Here is a 12811-nt window from a genome sequence, read left to right as displayed (position 1 = left end):
TTGAGTTCAGTAAAGATGTAAAGTTGAATTCTTTTCTTCAAAGAAATATATGGGGAGTATGTATTACCGAAGAGATTCAAAAATGGTTTCACATTTAAATAAGAACGGAAACTGAGATTTCAAAAGAGACTTCGGGCTAGTTTTCAGAAAAGAGTAATAGCTTTCTAAATGAACTAAGAAGGGAAACTGAGATTTCCAAGATAACCTTTGAGCTAAGTTTTTCACCACTAATCTCAAATCACAGAAGAAGTATGTTCTTTTTTAAAACATAAGAGCTAGTATATTTTGGTAGTAGTATTGAGCACTGAATTGGGGGCGAGCAAAAGTTCAGATAACTCACGTCTCCATAAAACGATATAGCCACCATGGTAGAAAAGGGTCATCTTTTTTAGATGAACCCTTTTCACAAAAGACTAGTGGATCCACTTAGTAGTTTAGGTCTTATACATGTGGCAAGGTATAGGATGCGCTGGCAGCGTGAGGAAGATCGTTGTATCATCACTATAGCTCTTAAGTGATGCTTGTAGGTTAGAGAAACTCCCACAGAAGTTATTGTATTTTTATATACATCAGTTTGTTGTATTTTTACATATATTTCAGAGTTTTGTTGTATCCTTGTATATACACAGAATTGACATCACATTTTAAAACAACTTTTCTTTATATTGCACTTCTTTTAAACTACTTTATATTGAAATGAGTTCAGTTAAGTATTCATGAGTTAAGAAGAGCCAAGGTAAGTGTTTCTTTCAGATTCCCTTTCAAGCCTATGTTGTTTTTGCATTCCAACTCGCATACTCATACATTCAATGTACTGATGCCAGTTGGCCTGCATCATCTTATGATGCAGACACAGGTAAATATGATCAGCATGCTAGCGCACCGTTGATCGAGTGAGCAGTTCAGAGTCAGTCGGTGAGCCTCCTTGCATTCCGGAGGATCTATTTTCATTGCTTGCTAGTTAGTTCATTAGGATGTTGTGGGGTTGTCCTAATATCTGTCTCAGTTGTTTAAGAGGCTTCATTGACAGTTAGATGTTAGTCCTTCGAGTCTTTTTATTGTTATTTCTTATTGTTAAGACTTGAGTTGCCACTTTTGGCCAAGTTGAATGTTTGACCTGCGAGTTAGGCATGTTTTAAATAGGCTTTCTTGGGCATTTCTTTCCCTGAGACTTGAAAGAGGCTAAGGTACGGGAATTTCTAACACTTAAGCAGGATTCTCTAAGTGTGCATGAGTATGGGTTGAAGTTCAACCAACTATCCCGTTATGCTCTGGAGATGGTTAAGGACATGAGGAGTAAACTGAGCTTATTTGTTGCTGGGTTGGGCTGTCTATCAAGCAAAGAGGGCCGAGCAACAATGCTTATTGGATACATGAACATTTCAAGGTTGATGGTCTATGTGCAGTAGGTAGAGAAAGAGAAGCTGAGAGATAGAGAGGAGTTCATGAACAATAGGGCTAAGACAGGGAATGAGTCCGGGCAGCTAAAGAGTAATGCCAACCGGTCATCACTCAAACAGAACAGAAGGGCCCTGGTCTATCATCAGCTAGTGCACCTGCACCTAAGAACAAATGTGAGTACAAAAATCAGAACTTCAAAGCTAAACCTGCTTTTTCTCAGGGTAGTGTGGCGCAAGGGGGTAGTAAGCCTCTTGCTTGCGCCAAGTGTGGTAGGAACCACTCAGGTATTTGTCGTGAGGGCTCCACTGGGTGTTTCAAGTGTGGTTAGACTGGGCATTTCATGCGAGATTGTCCAAAGAACAAGTAGGGAAATGGTAATGGGGGCAATAAATCCCAGTCTTCGTCAGTTGCTCCACCAGACTGGGCTTCACGTAGTGGAGCTACTTTTGGTACTGGAGGAGGAGCAAACCACCTCTATACTATCAACAGTCGCCAAGAGCAAAAAGATTCGCCAGATGTTGTCACTAGTAAGGGAATGTGATATTCCAAAGACAACATTCAGGACTCGTTATGGTCACTATGAGTTTCTGGTCATGTCATTCTGTTTGACCAATGCACCTGCAGCATTCATGGACCTTATGAATAGAGTCTTCAAACCTTATTTAGATGTGTTTCTTATCGTCTTCATTGATGACATACTAATCTATTCAAGGAATGAAGAAGATCATACTAGTCATCTCAGAATAGTTCTTCAGACTTTGAATGATAAGGAGTTATATGCTAAGTTCTCAAAATGTGAATTTTGGCTTGATTCTATGGCGTTCTTTGGCCACATAGTTTCCGGTGATGGAATTAGAGTTGATACCCAAAAGATAGAGCAATGCAGAGTTGGCCTAGACCCACATCTCCAACTAATATTAGGAGTTTTTTGGGTTTGGCTAGATATAATAGAAGGTTCGTAGAGGGGTTCTCGTTTATTTCGTCCCTTTGACCAAATTGACTCAGAAAACAGTTAAGTTTCAATAGTCTGAAGCTTGTGAGAAAAGCTTTCAGGAATTAAAAAAGAGGTTAACTACTGCCCAATATTGACCTTACCAGAAGGTACGCAAGGTTTTGTGGTGTATTGTGATGCATCTAGAGTTTGATTGGGTTGTGTGTTAATGCAGAATGACAAAGTTATAGTTTATGCCTCTAGACAGTTGAAAGTTCATGAGAAGAACTACCAAACCCATGACTTAGAATTGGCTGTTGTAGTATTTGCTTTGAAAATATGGCGCCATTATCTTTATGGTGTTCATGTGGATCTGTTCAGCGATCACAAGCGCCTTCAGTATGTGTTCACTCAGAAGGAGCTCAATCTCAGACAGAGGAGGTGGTTAGAATTACTCAAGGATTATGACATGAGTATTCTTTACCACCCAGGTAAGGCTAATGTTGTTGCTGATTCTTTTAACAAGTTGTCTATGGGTAGTACTGCCCATATTGAGGAAGAAAAGAGAGAGTTAGCAAAAGATGTGCATAGACTTGCACGCCTGGGAATTAGAATTATGAATTCCACAAAAGCAGGAGTAGTGGTGATGAATGGGGCTGAATCATCATTAGTGTCAGAAGTAAAAGGCAAGCAAGACCAATACCCTATTTTTCTTGAATTTAAGGCAAATGTTCATAACCAAAAAATATTAGCTTTTGAACACGGGGGAGATGGTGTACTGAGATATCAAGGTAGATTGTGTGTACCAATGGTGGATGGACTCTATGAGCGGATCATGGAGAAGGCTCATAGCTCTAGATATTCCATTCATCCGGGTTCCACAAAGATGTATCGCAATTTGAAAGAGCTGTATTGGTGGAATAGTATGAAGAAGGACATTGTAGAATTTGTTACTAAGTGCCCAAATTGCCAACAAGTTAAAGTAGAGCACCGAAGGCCCGGTGGTTTGGCTCAGAATATAGAACTTTCGAAATGGAAATGGGAGCTGATTAATATGGACTTCATCACAGGTTTATCAAGGTCTCGCAGGCAGCATGATTCTATTTGGGTGATTGTCGACAGAATGACAAAATTAACATACTTTTTGCCGGTAAAGACTACCCATTCAGCAGAGGATTATGCCAGGTTATATATTCAGGAGGTGGTAAGATTTCATGGAGTCCTAGTCTCTATTATTTCATATAGAGGTGCACAATTTACTACACAGTTCTGGAAATCTTTTCAGAAAGGTTTGGGTTCAAAGGTGAACTTAAGTACTGCCTTTCATCCTCAGACTGATGGGCAAGCAGAGCGCACTATTCAGACATTAGAAGATATGTTGAGGGCTTGTGTGATTGATTCAAAAGGAATTGGGATGATCACCTACCTCTCATTGAGTTTTCTTACAACAACAGTTATCACTCTATTATCCAAATGGCTCCTTATGAAGCTCTTTATGGGAGAAGATGCAGATCTCCTATTGGATGGTTTGAAGTTGGTGAAGCACGGTTGATAGGACCAGATTTAGTCCATCAAGCTATGGAGAAGGTGAAAGTGATTCAAGAGAGGCTAAAAACGGCACAGAGTCATAGAAATCCTACACTGATGTCAGGAGAAGGGCGTTAGATTTCAAAGTAGATGATTGGGTATATCTAAAAGTTTAACCCATGAAGGGTGTTATGAGGTTTGAAAAGAAGGGGAAACTTAGTCTCCGGTATATTGGACCTTATCGAATATCCAAGAAGATTGGCAAGGTAGCTTATAAGTTGGGGCTACCACAAGAGTTGACCATGGTTCATCCGGTGTTTCACATCTCCATGTTCAAAAAAATGCATGGGCAATCCTTCATTAATCATACCAGTTGAAAATATTGTGATCAAGAATTATCTTATGAGGAGATTCCTGTTCAGATTCTAGATCGCCAATTTCTTAAGTTCAGAACAAAAGAGGTAGCATCATGCAAAGTCCTTTGGAGGAACCAATTTGTTGAAGAAGCTACTTGGGAAGCTAAAGAGGATATGAAGAAGACATATCCACATATCTTTGAATCCGAAGAAAATACAGACCAAGGTACTAATTCTCTTCTTAGTTGTAACACCCCATATCTGAAATAGACTAGATTGCAGATTTTTGGTGTTGTAGGTGGCACTCACGGGCACCATCCATGGACCGTAGGAGAACCCACGGTCCGTCCTGCAGGTCCGTGGTCCATGTGAACAAACTCCCCCAGTACTCAGCCAAAAATTCGGCCAAGTGTTGACCCATGGCCGGACCTACGATTCGTAGGTCAGGACACGTACCGTGGTTCATCTCCGTGGATCGATGCCCCTAAAGCCCAGATTTAATCTCGATTGACGGTTTACCAGCACAGACCGTCATTCGATGCATGGTTCGTAAGTCTGACGTAACTGAGGGTAGCAGTCAGTTAGATGAAAATTGTGATTGGGTCAATTTTAGATGGTCATAAGTCTTATCACAAAAGGAATTATGTGTCCCATAACCTATGACATGATAGATAATTGAATCATCTTTCCAACGCCACCGAGTTTGCTAAAATCCAACCTCTGAGTAAAATGTTATGCTCAGTTTAGTGAAGCCCTGTCGGGCAAACTCGATCGACGACTCCAATCGACGGACCGTCGATTGATCTACGGCCCGTTAGTCCTGTCCGTCGGTCACTCCGACAATAATTAGGTGAGGGGTCTTTTGGTCTTTTCCTAGTTCGTTTAACCCTTAAGATACGCTGTTTAGACCTTAAATCATGAGGTTTTAGTCAGTTTAAGCCTAGAAACATAACTAGAACTTACCTAAGTCAACTCATTAATCAAAATTTAGAAAATTAGAGGCAAGAGATGAGGAAAAGGTCAAGAACCCTAGTTCAAGAACGCAACAAGTTTCCTTCAGTTCCAGCCCAGAAATCGAAGGATTTCTCTATGAAATTCGTCACTAGGTATGTGGGATTTCACTAGTGGGTTCCTTTCGTCCATTAGGTCCCTATAATTCAGTCAGATTCTTGATTCCATGATTATGAACAGATCTAGGGTTTCTAGATTTTCAACAGATCATCATGAATTAGTTATTTAAATGTTCCAAATAAAATTATCATGTTATTTCTCAGTTTATTACATGAATTTCAGAACCCTAGCTATGTATTTCGTTAGTTCTTGAATTACACAAGCTAGGTCAGATATTTCAATATTCAGTTATACATGCCTCAGTTTGTGAATGCATCATTATCAGATTAATTGTTTCATTCTCAGTTTGCATGTTCAGTTCGAGCTATCCAGTATTTACATAAATTCAGTCATAACCAGTTAACTACTTAATTCATTGGGAGTATCATAATACCTAGTTGGACTAGGGTTCAGCGTACCCATATAGTCCCAGAACTACGAGCCACATAGGTGTAAGTCCCCTCTGTGGGCAACATCAGTTTAGTGATCATGCCAGTATGCCTCTATACCTCTAGCAGGGTATATTGGGTCTTCTCGATGAGGCTTATACATTAGACTCCACATTTTGCTCATGTGGTTTTATGTCGGTTATTAGTAGCTCTTACAGTTCAGTTAGACTTTATTAAATTGACCACATTTCATTATAGTCAGTATTCAGTCTCAACATGTTATAAATTTGGTCATTACATACAGTTAGCTCAACATTTAGTATCTATATCATGTTCAGATTATTTCATTGCTTTATTGCTTTGTTCAGTTATATGTTATTTCAGCTTTACTCGATCCCGCATGATCAGTACCTTTCAAGTACTAACGCATACTGATGTAGGTTCATGTTCTCAACATCCAGATCACGCTTAGATCGGTTCCCGATCTCCAGTTCAACATAATTAGTGGTAAGTTCTGATTCTCTAAGGACAATAGTCATGAGTTTCTTTTCAGTATTTTAGTCCTTTAGTTTCAATTTTGCTAGACTTAGCTGGGGCTGTCCCAACATTTCTAGTCCATTTAGAGGCTTATTTCAGACATGGTTAAATTCAACTTAGTATTGAGTTAATATTTTCTTTATATTAAACTCGTCAGTTTTCATTAATCTCAGTTATAGTATATGGGTATTCCCTATCTTTTCATTTTATTTATGATTTAGCTTCCGTATCAGTTTCTTATCTTTAGTATGCTCATGATCATGCCAGTAGGGTTAACTTGGAATCACTTGTGGTCCTCGGTCCCGTGTCTGTGTCTCGGGGGTAGCTCAGGGCATGACAAACTTGGTATCAGAGCACTAAGTTTAAGTGTCCTAGGATATCTGAAAAGCCGCACTAAGTAGAGTCCTTTTCATGGGTGTGAAGTGCACCACATCTAATGAGAGGGAGGCTACGTGGTGTTTTAAGAAAGCTTCACTCTCTTTGTTATTCTTATTGTGCGTTGGTATGATCTATTTTCTAATCCATCGTTATATGCTTAAGATCATGCCTCCTCGTAGGGCTTACGCCAGGAGTGTGAATGCCAAGAATGCTAACACAATTACTCTACTCCCAGACCAAGAGGTTAAGAATAAAGAGTTTCAAAATGTGATCCAACTATTGGCTCAGAGTATGGCCAACAAGAACAATCAGCAGGTTCCAGTTCCTACTAATAAAAATGGTGGATCAATGGCATCTAGTGTTCGAGATTTTGTTAGGATGAATCCGCCCGAGTATTTAGGGTCCCAAGTTGGTGAGGACCCACAAAATTTCATTGATGAGGTTAAGAAAATCTTTGGAGTGATGCAAGTGACTGGTAATGGTAGGGTTGAGTTGGCATCCTTCCATCTTAGGGATGTTGCTCACATATGGTTCACTCAGTGGAAAGATTCAGGGGCTACTTTATCTTTTATGAATCCCTATATAGCAGTAATCTTAGATGTCAGTCCAGAAACTCTCTCAGAACCCTTCTCAGTCTCTACTCCAGTCGATGACCCAGTTATAGCTAGACGGGTATATAGAAATTGCCCTGTCACAGTCTCATAGAAAGTCACCTCAGCAGATCTTGTAGAGTTAGAAATGGTAGACTTCGATATCATTCTAGGCATGGATTGGTTACATTCCTGTTATGCCTCAGTCAATTGTAAAACTAGGATTGTTCGTTTTTAGTTTCCAGACGAACCAATCTTAGAATGGAGGGGTAGTAGCTTAGCGCCTATGGGTCGATTCATTTCTTACCTTAAGGCCAGAAATATGATCTCTAAGGGTTATCTCTATCATCTAGTTAGGGTTAAGGATTCTAGTTCCGAATCCATAACTCTTGAGTCAGTCCCTGTAGTCAATGAGTTTCCAGAAGTGTTTCTAGCTGATCTTCTTGGAGTTCCTCCCAAAAGGGAAATCGACTTTGGAATTGATCTCCTTCCAGATACCCAGCCTATCTCTATTCCTCCTTACAGAATGGCTCCAGCTGAGCTTAAGGAATTGAAAGAGCAGTTGAAAGACCTTCTACATAAGGGCTTCATCAGACCTAATATTTCGCCATAGGGTGCACTAGTGTTTTTCGTAAAGAAGAAAGATGGTTCTCTCAGAATGTGCATTGACTATAGACAGTTGAACAAGGTCACAATTAAGAATAAGAACCCTATCCCTAGGATTGATGACTTGTTTGACCAACTTCAGGGTGCTAGTCATTTCTCAAAGATAGACATTAGATCAGGTTATTATCAGCTTAGAGTTAGAGATAGTTACATTCCGAAGATAGCCTTCAGAACTCGGTATGGTCATTACGAATTGGTAGTTATGTCATTTGGACTAACCAATGCTCCTGCAGCTTTCATGGATTTGATGAACAGAGTGTTCAAGCAATACTTAGACTTGTTCGTTATCGTCTTTATTGATGATATCCTCATTTACTCTAGGAATAAGGAAGAATATGCGAGTCATTTGAGAGTTGTTCTGCAAACTCTCAAAGATCGCCAGTTATTTGCAAAATTTAACAAGTGCGAGTTTTGGTTACAATCAGGTGTCTTCCTTAGGCATATTATGTCTAGTGAAGGAATTTGAGTAGATTCCAAGAATATAAAAGCAGTGAAACAATGGTCCAGACCTACCTCTACTACAGATATCAGAAAGTTCTTGGGTTTAGCGAGCTATTACAGACGGTTTGTGAAAGGATTTTCATCCATAGCCTCACCATTAACTAGGTTGACTCAGAAAAAAGGTTAAGTTCCAGTGGTCAGATGATTGTGAGAAAAGCTTTGCAGAATTGAAAACTAGGTTGACTACAACTCCTGTCATGACTCTACCAGAGGGTTCAGATGGTTGTGTGATCTATTGTGATTCATCCAGGGTCGACCTAGGTTGTGTGTTGATGCAGCGAGGTAAGGTTATAGCTTATGCTTCTAGACAGCTTAAGGTACATGAGAAGAATTATCCGACTCATGACCTTGAGCTTGCAACAGTGGTGTTTGCACTCAAGATTTGGAGACACTACTTGTATGGTGTTCATGTAGATGTGTTCACAGATCATAAGAGCCTCCAGTATGTATTCACCCATAAAGAGTTGAATCTTCGCCAGAGAAGGTGGCTTGAGTTTCTCAAAGAATATGATATGAGTGTGCATTACCATCTGGGTAAGGCGAATGTAGTAGCAGATGCTCTTAGCAGATTATCCATGGGTAGTGTAACACATATTGAGGAAGAAAGAAAGGAGCTAGCAAGGGATGTTCATAGACTTGCTCGCCTAGCAGTTCGCCTTATGACCATATCAGATGGTGGTGTAACGGTTCAGAATGGGGCATAATCTTCTTTGGTAGTGGAAGTTAAGGAAAAGCAAGATAGTGATCCTATATTACTTGAACTAAAGGGTGCAGTTCATCAACAGAGAGTTGAAGTTTTCTCCCAAGAGGGAGATGGTGTGATTCGCTACCATGGTCGATTATGTGTTCCTAATGTGGGCAAGTTGAGACAACATATTCTTGCAGAAGCCTATAACTCCAGATACTCTATTCATCCAGGTGGCACTAAGATGTAATGTGATCTGCGGGAAGTCTTTTGGTGGAATGGTATGAAAAGAGATATAGCAGATTTTGTGGCTAAGTGCCCCAATTGCCAGCAAGTCAAGGTAGAACATCATAAACCAGGAGGTATGGCTCAAGAAATTGACATTCCTACTTGGAAGTGGGAAGTGATCAACATGGACTTCATCACAGGTTTACCTTGTACTCGCAGATAGCATGGCTCCATTTGGGTGATTGTTGATAGGGTTACTAAGTCTTCTCGCTCTTTGGCGGTCAAGACTACAGATTCGACAGAGGATTACACCAAGCTTTACATTAATGAGATTGTAAGGTTGCATGGGGTTCCTTTGTCTATCATCTCAGATAGAGGTCCTCAGTTTACCTCTCATTTCTGGAAGTCATTTCAGAAGGATCTTGGCACTTAAGTTAACCTTAGCACAACATTTCATCCACAGATGGATGGTCAGGCAAAGCGTACCATTCAGACCTTAGAGGACTGGTTGAGAGCTTGTGTGATCGACTTCAAGGGTAATTGGGATGATCACCTTCCTCTCATTGAGTTCGCCTACAACATAGTTACCATTCCAACATTCAGATGGCCCTTTATAAGGCATTGTATGGGCGTAGATATAGATCTCTAGTTGGTTTGTTTGAAGTAGGTGAAGCAGCCTTGATAGAACCAGATTCAGTCCTTGATGCTATGGAGAAAGTGCAACTCATTAGAGATAGACTTAAGACTGCCCAGAGTCGCCAGAAGTCTTATGCAGATGTGAGAAGAAGGGAACTAGAGTTCCAAGTTGATCATTGGGTTTTCTTGAAAGTGTCACCTATGAAGGGGGTGATCAGATTTGGCAAGAAAGGGAAGCTCAGTCCCTGATATGTAGGCCCTTACCAGATCTTGAAAAGGATTGGTAAAGTGGCTTAGGAGTTAGAGTTACCAGAAGACTTAGCAATAGTGCATCCAGTCTTTCACATTTCTCTTTTGAAGAAGTGTGTGGGTGATCCAACATCCATAGTGCCATTAGAGAGTGTGGTCGTGAAAGATAGTCTCTCGTATGAGGATATACCAGTTGAGATTCTCGATGGTCAGGTTAGAAGGTTGAGAAATAAAGAAGTCGCTTCATTTAAGGTTTTGTGGAGGAGTCAGTCTGTAGAGGGAGCTACTTGGGAAGCAGAAACAACCATGAAGTCCAAGTATCTTCACCTCTTTCCTTCCGATTCCGTTCCAGCTTGAGGTAATAGTTCCTCATCAGTTTTTCAGTCATTCATGCATAAATTCAGTCTTAGAAAAATGTTCTTTCAGTTTGTACTTGCATTTTCAGCGTATTTGCATGTTCTTGGAACTTAGTTTAGTCAAAAATTCAGTTCTCAGTGTTTAGTGGTAGGAATTGCAGCCCTCTCCCTTTATTTCATCTAGTTTAGTCTTCATTCGAGGACGAATGATCCCAAGAGGGAGATAATGTAACACCCCGTATCCGCAAATAGACTGGATTGCAGATTTCTGGTGTTGTAGGTGGCACGCACGACACCATCCATGGACCGTAGGAGGACCCATGGTCTGTCCTGCAAGTCCATGGTTCGTGTCAGCAAACTCCCCCAAAACTCATCTAGAAATTCGACCAAGTGTTGACCTATGGCCGGACCTACGGTCCGTAGGTCAGGTCACGAACTGTAGATCGATGTCCCTAAAGCCCAGCTTCATTCCCGATTAACGGTTGACCAGCACGGACCGTCATTCGATGCACAGTCCGTAGGTCTGACCGTAAGTGAGGGTAGCAGCCAGTTAGATGAAAATTATAATTGGGTCAACTTTAGATGGAAACAAAAGGAATTATGGGTCCTACGACCTATGATATGATAGATAATTGAATACTCTTTCCAACGCCACCGAGTTTGCTAAAATCCAACCTCCGAGTAAAATGGTATGCTCAGTTTAGTGAAGCCCTGTCGGGAAGACTCGACCGACGACTCCAATCGACAGACCGTCGATTGACCTACGGCCCGTAAATCCTGTCCGCCGGTCACTCCGACAACAATTAAGTTAGGGGTCTTTTGGTCTTTTCCTAGTTCGTTTAACCCCTAAGATACGTTGTTTAGACCCTAAATCATGAGGTTTTAGTCAGTTTAAGCCTAGAAACATAACTAGAACTTACCTAAGTCAAATCATTAATCAAAATTTAGAAAATTAGAAGCAAGAGATGAGGAAAAGGTCAAGAACCCTAGTTCAAGAACGCAGCAAGTTTTCTTCAGTTCCAGCCCAGAAATCGAAGGATTTCTCCATGAAATTCGTCACCAGGTATGTGGGATTTCACTAGTGGGTTCCTTTCGCCCATTAGGTCCCTATAATTCAGTCAGATTCTTGATTCCATGATTATGAACAGACCTAGGGTTTCTAGATTTTCAACAGATCATCATGAATTAGTTATTTAAATGTTCCAAATCAGATTATCATGTTATTTCTCAGTTTATTGCATGAATTTCAGAACCCTAGCTATGTATTTCTTTAGTTCTTGAATTACACATGCTAGGTCAGATATTTCAGTATTCAGTTATACATGCCTCATTTTATGAATGCATCATTATCAGATTAATTGTTTCATTCTCAGTTTGCATGTTCTATTCGAGCTATCCAGTATTTACATAAATTCAGTCATAACCAGTTAACTACTTAATTCATTGGGAGTAGCATAATACCGAGTTGGACTAGGGTTCAGCGTACCCATATAATCCTAGAACTACGAGCCACGTAGGTGTAAGTCCCCTCTGTGGGCAACATCAATTTAGTGATCACACCAGCATGCCTCTATACCTCTAGCAGGGTATATTGGGTCCTCTCGATGGGGTGTATACATCGGACTCCACATTTAGCTCACGTGGTTTTATGTCGGTTATTAGTAGCTCCCACAGTTCAGTCAGACTCTATTGCATTGACCATATTTTAGTACAGTCAATATTCAGTCTCAGCATGCTATAAATTTGGTCATTGCATTCAGTTAGCTCAGCATTCAGTATCTATATCATGTTCAAATTATTTCATTGCTTTATTACTTTTTTCAGTTATATGTTATTTCAGCTTTACTCTATCCTGCATGCTCAGTACCTTTCAACTACTGACGCACACGTGTGCTACATCTTCTCGTGATGTAGGTTCAAGTTCTCATCATCCAGATCACGCTTAGATCGGTTCCCGATTTCCAGTTCAGTAGAATCAGTGGTGAGCCCTCATTCTCCGAGGACAATAGTCATGAGTTTCTTTTCAATATTTTAGTCCTTTAGTTTCAGTTTTGCTAGACTTAGCTGGGGCCTGTCCCAACATTTCTAATCAGTTTAGAGGTTTATTTCAGACATAGTTAGATTCAACTTAGTATTGAGTAAATATTTTCTTTGTATTAAACTCGTCTGTTTTCATTCATCTTAGTTATAGTATATGGGTATTCCCCATGTTTTCATTTTATTTATGATTTAGCTTCCACATCAGTTTATTATCTTTAGTATGCTCATGAT

Source organism: Solanum stenotomum, chromosome 8 (assembly GCF_019186545.1).
Source record: "Solanum stenotomum isolate F172 chromosome 8, ASM1918654v1, whole genome shotgun sequence".
NCBI classification, from domain to species: Eukaryota; Viridiplantae; Streptophyta; class Magnoliopsida; order Solanales; family Solanaceae; genus Solanum; species Solanum stenotomum.
The sequence above is the reverse complement of the archived record's forward strand: the minus strand, read 5'-3'. Positions refer to the sequence as shown.